The sequence below is a fragment of the Gossypium arboreum genome, chromosome 10 (genome assembly GCF_025698485.1).
Source record: "Gossypium arboreum isolate Shixiya-1 chromosome 10, ASM2569848v2, whole genome shotgun sequence".
In the NCBI taxonomy this organism is placed as follows: domain Eukaryota; kingdom Viridiplantae; phylum Streptophyta; class Magnoliopsida; order Malvales; family Malvaceae; genus Gossypium; species Gossypium arboreum.
The window spans coordinates 23,946,715-23,955,866 of NC_069079.1; positions in this window are offsets into that span (position 1 = coordinate 23,946,715).

The window sequence follows — 9,152 nt, forward strand, 5'->3', positions numbered from 1 at the left end:
TACTTCGAGGTTTTGGAAGAAGTGACAAGAATTTTTGGGGACAAAGTTGAATTTTAGCACAGCTATTCATCCGCAAACCGACGGTCAGTCAGAGAAAGTAATTCAAACTCTTGGGGATATGTTGCGTTGTTGTGTCCTAGAGTTCCAAGGCAGTTGGGAGAAGTATCTACCACTGGTCGAATTTGCTTATAACAATAGCTATCAGTCAAGTTTAAAAATGGCATCTTATAAAGCGTTCTATGGGCGTAAGTGCCGAACCCCTTTGTATTGGACCATGCTTAGAGAGGGTCAGATTCATAGGGTAGACTTAGTCAAGGAGACCGAACAAAAAGTTAAGGTGATTCGTGATTGTCTAAAAGCCGCTTCAGATAGACAGAAATCCTACGAGGATTTGAAACAAAAAGAGATCGAGTTTCAGGTTGGCGATAAAGTATTTTTCAGAGTATCCCCTTGGACAAAGGTTCTTAGATTCGGTAAAAAAGGTAAACTGAGTCCACATTTTAATAGACCTTATGAGGTGATTGAGAAAATTGGGCCAGTAGCCTATTGGTTAGCCTTACCATCGAAATTGGAAAAGATCCATGACGTATTCCAAGTGTCCATGTTATGCCGATGCCACTCTGACCCTTCACATGTGATTTCTCTGACTAAAGTAGAGATTAGATCGGATATGTCTTATGGTGAGAAACCTATTAAGATCCTAGCTCGAGAAGTTAAACAATTAAGAAATAAGAATGTTCCCCTTGTGGAAGTGTTATGGCAGAGACATGGGATTGAAGAGGCCACATGGGAGCCCGAGGAAATCATGAAAAGCCAAAACCCAAATCTTTTTATCGGTAAGATTTTCGAGGACGAAAATCCCTAAGAGGGAGAATTGTAACAGCCCGATTTTGTCCTAGTCAGAATAGTGGTTTCGAAACCACTCACCCGAGGTCGAAAAAATATTTCTAATATTATTTTATGTGTTATAGCATGATTTTATGAGTGCATGAAAATTTTGGTAAATTTATTTTACCAATTGCATGCTGAATTGCGAAAAAGGACTAAATCACATAAAGTGCAAAAGTCCCATTTTGATAGCTAAGGGAGTTAATTTGCCATGAATCTTAATGTGGAGGTCTTTAAAGGACAATTAGGCAAATTTTAGAAGGGTGGCCAGCCATAGGGGACAAGTTGGTCAAAAAGTCAAAAGTCTAAATGGTTTGGTGACTTAATCCAATAAAATAAAACAAAATGACTTCATCTTTTCATTCCCTTCTCTTACCACTGAAATTTTCAGCCATTAGAGGGGTTTTTGAGCTATAAAATTTCAGCAACTTTAAACCTTTGCAAGTAAGTGATCTTGATGACTTTTCTTAAATATTTTTGTTCTTTTGAGACCCTTGTAGCATGAGCTTTCTAATGGGGGACTATTTTGCAAAATGGTTGAAAGTCTAGGTTTTCCATGAAAGCATTTAGGTTGTTTTCTAAATTTTTATGGAAAAAAATGAGTCTTGAATAGGTAATAAACAACTTTTGTGAGGAAGTTTTCATGGAAACCCTAACTAAGGACCATTTTGCATAAGTTGTAAAAAAGGTTATAAATGTATGAAATAAAGAAAATTGTGGACTTCTTCTAGTATAAAAAGTATTCGGCTAGGCTTGATTAGTGAAAAAATATGATTAAAATCGAATTTCAAGCCTAGAGGTAAAATGGTCATTTTGTGAAAGCCTAGGGGCAAAATGGTCATTTTTCCTAATTACAATTTTTTGAGTATCTAGATTTATATGCTGTTGAAATGAATGAATTTTATCAATATAGATCAAGAGAAGTGTGATTCGGGTCTTGATCGGGGTAAGAACAAAGTTTACGAGGATTAAGCTCGACCTCATCATTTTGTACTGAGGTAAGTACATATGTAAATAACCTGTCATTGTAGCTTACTTTTAAATGTTTTATTTTTACCATGTATCATAAATTTTACTCGATGTCATAAAAGTATAAATAATACGGGGTAAGAGTAACTTGCGTTATGAACAAGTGCAACAACGTCAGGTTAGTTACGGATCCCGTTGAACCTCAGAAATAGTATAGAATATAAAAAGGTAAGTCAAGAGAAATTGAGTGGTTTGAACTCATGAGTTCAGTCTCAGTTCATGAGATAAGTGAAATATGTAATGTGGGTCCGGGAACTGGCTTTGTGTGTATACCCGTAAGTAGCTCAATGAGCGAGCATTACATAATAAAGCTATAGGGTCCGGGTACTGACTTGGTAAAAAGACATGTGAGTAACTCAAATATACAAGTATTACAAAGTTTGAGGTAGCTTTGGCTACTTGTATGGTACTTAAGAGTAAACTATCCGAGTATTCATTGGTATTTTCGAGTATTCAACGGGTAACTTAATGAATGGATTGGCGATACTTCCAGTGAAGTATGTCAATAGAGAGAATGAATTTGAGTAATTTTACAGGTAATTGCAGGTATGTATACTAAACTCCCGAATGAAGACCTTAGTATGTGATGAGATATAGTAAGTATTCATAGAATAAGTGAAGAGTAAGATAGTGAGATTACAATGATATATCATTTAAGTATGATAAACCACGGTTTGATGAATGTATTTCTAATTTCACTTATTTACATATATGTACTTACTAAGCCCCCATGCTTAACCTATTTCCTCTCCATATTCTTATAGTGTCGCCAAAGTAGTTCGAGGATCGTCGCCTACGTCAGAGAAGCCAGCCACACTATCCTTGAAGCACTTGGAATAGCTAGTTTTATCATTTTGATTATGGCATTTATAGGAACTTTTGATTTTATTTTTGTGTCACATTGTTTTGGAGCCAAAGATGTTGGCTTGTTTTAGCATTTGACTCATTTTGTATAAGGCCATGAAATTGGCTAATATTGTAAGCCATTATATAAATGCAAGATTGTCTTTTACGAATGTGAAACTGTTTGCGTGGCTGAACTTACGAAATGTATATAGGTCTTAGCTATGGTTGTTGGTTGATAAATCATATTAAGTTAGATTTTGATATGTTGATTGGTATTAAATTGTGTTTCAGGGTGGCATAAGGCTTTGTAAATAGCCTTATATTGTCCACACGGATAGATACACGAGCGTGTGTCTAGGCCCGTGTGTCCCCTACACGTAAAAATTTCAAGTTAGTATGCATGGTAGTAAACACACGGGTAGAGACATGGCCGTGTGTCTCAGCCATATGGAGGACACGGCCTATGGCCACAGGCATGTGCCTTGGCCGTGTGCCCCTTATTGGATGCTAACATCAGAAACAGAATGTCAAGGTTTTTAGACACGGGCTAGGACACGGGCTTGTCATTACCGTGTGAGGGACACGGGCCGTAGACACGGGCATGTGTCAGGCCGTGTGAAAACCCCTGTAGGTTCAAATTTAGAATTTAATTCACACGGGCATAGGACACGTTCGTGTCCCTTGATGCTTAGGCTGTGTGTGTCACACAGGCCATTAACACGGTCATGTCTTAATGACCACACGGGCATGTCGCCCATCCACACGGGCGTGTGCTCAGTTTCAAGGGTTATCTTTCTAATGTTGGTTAAGGACCCGAGCCAGTCCCGAATTGTTTCCAATGGATGTTTGAGGCCTCGTAGGCAAATGTTAAGGAGTTTATATAAAGTTTTAAAATTTATCAAGCCTTGATAATTTGAAAAAGTTGGAATGAATGTGTTTAAGTGTCGTAACGCCTCATATCCTGTCCCGGCGTAGGACTTGGGTGTGGTTGTTACAACTACATATGTCAAATCGATCCCTCCGCTAGCTCCTTGACACTAAAAATGAAAGAAATGAAGAAAAAAATAAAATTGGGAAACAAAAAAGAAATGATTATGGTTTTCTTCGAAATTCATAAATGAATCATTTGGAAATGAATGTAGGTGTTCAAAAATTGAAATGAAAATGAAAATTTGTAATCCTATATAGGATTACTTAAAAAATGATGGAAGTATTAGTTTATGTTTTTTGACTATTTTGAAGCCTGAAAATGAAAATAAACCATTCAATCATAGTGAACTTGTTAAGTTGCGACATATTAAACAAATTTTCTCGAAATTTTACTAAAGGTAAAATGGTCAACATTTTACCAAAGGTAAAATTTTCAAAAAAAAATTATGGGGTAAATTTGGGATGAGAAAATTATTTAATCTTCAAAGATCAAAGTTTATTTTGGGAAATAGGAAAACTGAATCGATTTGGATCATATTATAAAATACTAGGTCAAAAAAGCCCAGAAAATACTTGTAATTAGACCCGATGTGAGAAAGGCCTAAAACCTCTCATGTAAGAAGGTGGGACGGCAAAGCCCTAGTCATTAACTTGGGTTTTCGCCCCCTATATCCTAGTTAAACTAAGATATCATTTTTCTAGTAAAAATAAACTTTTACAACTCTACAAGGGTTTTACCTTCTCTTCCTATAAATAGATGACACCAGTAGAGTTACAAAGACAACTTCTGATAGATTGCTATTTTGCAGAAAAATAGAGAGAATTTGTTCTCAACTTATAAATATATTTTTTTAGAATAACAATTTTATCGGTTTTTGTCGCATGTGAAATGATATGCGAATTATGCAAGTATACACGTCAGATCAAGTAATAAAGTGATAAGTGAGATTGTCTCCACAGGGATCGGATTAGGTATACAAATGGTTAAGTTATTATGATAAAGTTAGATTAATGTTATAGCAAAATAATGATAAGAATGCAATGCTAAACAAAAGGAATATTAATGTGCACAATATGTGTAGCTGATGAATAATTGAAAATGCAATGGCAATGCAAGAGTAAAAAATGCAATGGCAATTAAAAAATGATTATATGAACAATATGTAATTGAACAAGTAAACAACTAAGGATGCGATGGAAAAGATACTACAACAAAGGATAAGGGATATATGATGTTGGTATAGAAGGTTGGAATGACTACGAATCTACCCTTACTATTAGAAATGTCTTGGTAAAATCGTAATCAATCTACTGCTCAAAAGAGTTCTAAAGTGGTATTCTTCTTTTGAGAGCAGAAACCTCAAGTTACCTTGCCCGTGTCTACAGGCGCTGCACTGTTTCCTTCCATATGAACACTACTCTATGTCTAGAGTCTACTACAAGTATTTGTCGAGTACTTGCTCATATCAATCAATTTTGGTCCAACTAATCCAACCTTTCTAAATTTAACTTAGTTTATAGGCATGTTGCATAGTCGTCTATGCATACAATTTAGAAATAAATAAAAAAATTGAATGAAATTGTAAATTAATTCAGATCTATGCTTCAACCATTAAAGAAAACAAATGCTTCATCATGTAATTCCAACCCTAGGAGATTTAGCTCATAGGTTGGCAAATAAAATTCAAAACCAAAATATCATTCAACATCGTTTTCATCAAATCAATTTATGGGGAAATAGTTAAGAAATAATAGAAGAATGACGGGAAGACAGCTTTCATGTGTCCAGTTCATACTCCAATGACACAGTGTCCTCTGATGGTTGAGAGGGACTGTCTCCGTCTTCCTCTTTCTGTCTCTAGTCAATCGCTAGCCTCTAGTTTCGCATATGGATCTTCACCCTTGTTCATCCTTTAAGGTTTCCTCCTTTGGTTTTTTATAACTTTTTTTCCAACAAACCATTTTTAACTTCTCCACTTTTTAAATTTTTTTCTAGGATAAAAACCAACATCCCAGGATTATTTTCTCCTCTATTTTAGGCAGATTTTTCGGTACAAGTATAGTTGGGCTGAAACTAGTATGCATTGAGTGTTGACTCAGTCTTCTTGGAATTGCAACGACATTCGTGTTGGCAAACTATCCAACCTTTTGCCACAACAAATCTGCATTCCTTTATTTCTTTCTTCGCATCCTGCACCTACCAAATCGCCAAACACAACCTTTCCACATGCAATTAAAAGTAATAAATATTAATATTTAAGTACCGTCCAAGTTTCTTATGCAATGTCCTAAAAAAGCTAAAATAATATCCTAAAATGCAACTAAGTTCACTTAAGTACAGATAATTGACCCAGTTTAAAGGCATTAATTATAACTCTTTTCAAGAGTTATCAGTTTCTATTAAATAAGAGAGAATTTTTATTTTCACCCCAAAAGAAAAACTTCTTCTAGTTTTATGTTTTGATTCAATTGGTTCGAGCCCACACTTGAAGTAGTTCGTGGTATGAGAATAATAAAGAATATTATTTGGTTAAAAGCCAAAAAAATCAAGGATCTGCTTATCGAAAAACACAAGTATAATTTCGGTGTAAGGTTTATTGCTATAAATATCACAAATCAAGTCAATTTTCAAAATTTTTATTTTTTGATGTGCAAGAAAATCATTTTCAAATCAGATTTTTTCAACATGGAAAATTTCAAATCATCCCAAAGGAGCTTCCACTTCTGCCTATCGAGGCTACCATACATAAAGGAGATATAAATAATATTGAAAGGGACATTACTAAGCACTTGAACAAGAATGAATTGAGGATGGTTCTGAATGACCTCTACCCGAATAGTATCCTTCCAACCAAGCCAAATACCACCTGAGAAACCAATAGCTTCAACTCGATGAGAGTAATGAAAACCCAAAGTGACAATGACATTATCAGCTTTTTTACCATTAATTCTAGGCTTCAGTAAGCACACAATATCTGGTCTATGCTCCAAACTATATTCCATTAAAACTCCACCAAATTTGGCACTAGCACATCATTGATAGTTCCACGAGAAAATGGTTAAATTCAAATCCATAAAAAAATGGGAAAAGAGAGACAAACCTAACTGTCTAGGATTCTTTAGACTAACATTTTGTTCTCCCACCCCAATTGAATTACTTGTACCAACATCCACTGCAGATTGAGAGGTGAAAAATTCAACCATAATATTCAAAGATTCAGATAATAGAACGCACGAGCTGCCAGATGTCTTAAAACGACTCCGTCGACAATGAATTATTTTATATTATTTTCTACCATATTGACCAACCCTTAATTTTTCCCTCAAACCACGCCCAGAACTCCGAAAAGAATCCCTACTTGAGCCCATCACCAACTCTTCATCTTTCAAATCACAAATATTTGGGTTTTTTTTTTGTTTTCCTTAAAGATACTTGAAGTGTATTTCACAAGGTCAAGACCACCCTCCAAAATTGGAAACACAAACTCTACCGGCCCCTCAAAAGTAAGATTAAAATGAGTTATCCTTAATTGAATACTAGAAATCAAACTGACTCCAGCTCTCACTGTCAGATCATCACCAACCGCGCTGGGCAATTCTTCCCCAATGATTTCCTCAACATCCACTAGCTGTGCTTGATGACTCCTACCAGCTTTCACAACTTGATCCAACAAAGATGGATTCTCTCCCTCAAGAGCAACACTTAACCCAAAATTTTGGCCTGGTCGTTTGTCCAAAAGATTGTTACCATGTAATGTGTCCTTCCCCCATTTACTAATCAAAGTTATGACCCCCTTTGGTCCTAAAGACCCAACAATAACACGGTTTAATTTCTCCAATTAGCTTGATGGGCCAACAGCACCGTTATGGCCCAATGCATTAAACTTCCCAATTTGGCCCCCATGACCCTCACTGCCCAGTTTTCCCAAAATAAAACCCTCTCCTTATGAGCCTTTTGCTAAGGTTTCTTTCCCTTTGCATCTAGTGCTCCCCGATCCCTTGTTGTCATCCACAGTCTCATACATTTCCTTATCTAAAGAAATTAAAACATTAAATTTAGATCCTTCAAATTTACGCGCCGGATTTCTAACACCAACCATCCAAATATCTCTCATTTTACGCTGTGGGTTTCGCTCCACAAGTATTCACGGCCCATATGACCCCCTTGTCTCACCCGAACACTCATCAACCATCGTTAAATTCACCGACGTCAAAACAAACAATGAAGCCTACGTCCCAACATTAGTTTCGAGTATTCAATTCGGGCAAGCTTCTTTTGTATGCCCATATCCACCACATCCAAAATAACCCATCAGTAAAAATTCATATCCAACTCTTTATAAAATGTCGTTAATCAAAACTTGGGAAACTAGAAGCTTGTCCAAACTTATGTATATGGCCATATGAGCAAAACGCCCTCTTCCCTACTATTAGTGTTCATATCTAGTTTTGCAACCCACTCAAATATTCCCCCAATTTCTAGTAGGATCTTCCTTTTATACATATAACCCAGTAAACCGAGAAGCTTGATCCACACCATGACCACACTCGAAAACAGTTGTGCAAGGTTAAAACTCATCGTCCAAGGTTGCACCGTTAGATATTGTCCATAAATAATCCAATGGCCTTTGAAGAAAACTTTATCTGAATCACTCTTGCTTTGAAACTTGGCAAAAAGTACCTGCTTTTTATGTCCATCAATTGAAACGATAAAGCAGGTTTCCAAAGGCTATTGATTTTGTTTTGCAATACCGAGTATCTTGTATTACATCCCATGAGCTTTAAAACAACTGTAGTGCCTATATCTTTAACCAGAATCTGTTGAATCCTTTCAAAAAATTCAAAGAAAAAGATACCATTAACAAACAATTTTTTGATATCTCCTTCCAACATATCTAAATCTTCATCTGCATCAACACCAAAAGGAGCAACTGGTCTCCTTGAATCTGGGTTTGAATTGCTTACAAGCAAATCTTTCCAAGAGACTGAAGGTATGGTAGTCTGATCCACCAGTGAATCCCTATCAGAGCCCTCGACTTTATCCTTAAATCGAACTTTCTTGGTGATCAAACCTTCCACGGAGGAATCGTCAAACCCAACACCTTCACAGAGAGAAGTAACTATTATATTTAATATTAAAATTATTAAGTTTAGTTTATTGAACCAATAGATCCAAAACTTTTATAAGCTTAATGTTTATTTGGTGTCCATTGTGGTTGTCTACTAATATTTGAAGTATTTTTTAAAATTTTTAAGCTTTATCGATTTACAGTTTAATGAAAATTGTTTTAAACGAAAATGAATGTTTCCCTTGTGCATAAGAAATGAACTTCAATAAATGTACGGTTAGTGCGTTTGATGTTTACTTTTTCAGGTTCAATTATTCTGTGATTAATTGATGACTAAAACGACTTAATAAGTATGAATTGAAGCAGGGCCATCCGTTTAGTTGTTTGACT